The sequence below is a fragment of the Mus pahari genome, unplaced genomic scaffold (assembly GCF_900095145.1).
Source record: "Mus pahari unplaced genomic scaffold, PAHARI_EIJ_v1.1 scaffold_14744_1, whole genome shotgun sequence".
NCBI lineage: Eukaryota > Metazoa > Chordata > Mammalia > Rodentia > Muridae > Mus > Mus pahari.
In genome coordinates this window covers 5,001-6,665 of record NW_018391912.1, presented here as the reverse complement: position 1 = coordinate 6,665, position 1,665 = coordinate 5,001, and the positions used below count along the sequence as shown (strand labels likewise).

General features: G+C 48.0%; 1 non-coding gene across 1 annotated transcript; it reads right to left on the bottom strand.

Moving 5' to 3' along the window:
- Nucleotides 1-1,114: 1,114 nt before the first annotated feature.
- Nucleotides 1,115-1,240, bottom strand: LOC115063301. The gene has a single exon (XR_003843161.1). It is a non-coding gene; the product is annotated as a small nucleolar RNA SNORA40 (small nucleolar RNA).
- Between the last annotated feature and the right edge of the window lie 425 nt (nucleotides 1,241-1,665).

Below are 1,665 nucleotides of genomic sequence, written 5' to 3'. Positions count from 1 at the left end.
TCCTCTCACCAATTTTCTTGTCCACCTTGGTGCTGCTGGCCGGGTGGGCTACATTGCAGGTGACGGTCTGGCTGGGCCAGGTGCTCGAGGTTACAGTCACTGAGCTGCTGAGGGTGTAGAGTCCAGACTGCAGGACAGCTGGGAAGGTGTGCACACCACTGGACAGGGATCCAGAGTTCCAGGTCACGGTCACTGGCTCAGGGAAGTAGCCCNTGACCAGGCATCCCAGAGTCACCGAGGAGCCAGTTGCATCTCCACACACAGGGGCCAGTGGATAGACAGATGGGGGTGTTGTTTTGGCTGCAAGAAAGGAAGATGTGTGAGCTTTTCTGTTATCTGTGGCTTCAAATATTTGGAGAGGCTCTGGTCTCAGCTTGGCTCTAAAGACTGTGTCTTCTTCAGCTGCTTTGAGACAAGCAGGGTCAGCAGCTTCCTCCTCTTGATGCTGTAACCCGACCTTAATATTTTCATGTATTCTANTTTTGATGTATGAATTTGTGTTATGTGTGTTCCTGATGNCTGTGCAGGTAGAAGGGAGCCTTGAATACCCAGAAACTGTTCTTTGTTACAGATAGTTGTAAGACTCCATTTGGTTGTTGGCAACTGGAACTGGGTNCTCTGGAAGAGCAGCCACTGCTTTTAACCACTGAGTTGTCTCTCCAGCCACATGAAACTTGACCATTCATTGATGATGGGCTTCAGAAACCAATTCTACCCTTATACAAGCTCTCTTTTCTAAATCTACTCGAGGTTCTAATTTATGACTTTAGATCTCTTTGGACCTTGTTCCCAAGAATCACCAACAGCCCCCTACCCTACCCCTTCTGTCTGTGGGCAGCCTTCCTGCTTTGACCTNGCTGGCTGCCCTCTGTTACTTGTGATACACAGCTCAATCCTCCTGATGAGAACNTGATAAACTCAGTCCACTTCCTCCCCCTTCCTCATTCTTTAAATTGCCCCGAGTCCTCCTCTACAGTGCTAATGTTGACAGGACCCAGAAAAGTCTCTTNTTCTTGCCAGTAGCCCTGGAAANAGGAGTGTACGCTGTATTCTTCAGGAAGACATCTAGTCATCCATCCCTGTTGACACTGGTTCCTTCTCCTTTAATTATAATAGCACACTTTTTCTTGTTTGTATCAAAACTCATATTGAACAATGAGTTCTGGGTTGCAAAAGAGTATTAGTTTGCCATCTGTTTTCCTTGCCTTTGCTTTCATTGAACCAAACTATCACCAATGCTCAATTCATTATTACTCCCAGGACCTTTCTGGCCTTTCCACCTCTCCTGTACACTACCTTCCACAATCCCCTGCCCAAGCTCTGAGTGTTACTCCACCTCTCTTCCCTGGGCCATCTCAGGCTGCTTCATCCTGTCATACGAACTTTCACCTCCTGCCTTATGTTCCCATGATGTTTGAGGATCCGAGCTTGGGCCTCTGAGACCAGAACTTTAACCCATATAGTTTGAGAATGTCAGTGCCAGAGCCTTTTCCTGCCTATGTTCCTGCTCAGTCAGACAGCTTTCCTGGCTGCCAGGACTGTCTGCAGCCAAGCTGTTCTGCCTGAATTCTGTAGAGCCCCGAGTCCTTTGCCATCCCTTTCTCTTCTCTTCCTGTTGTCTCTTCTCTTCCTCATTCTACTTACACACAGCTGCTCTCTCTGCCT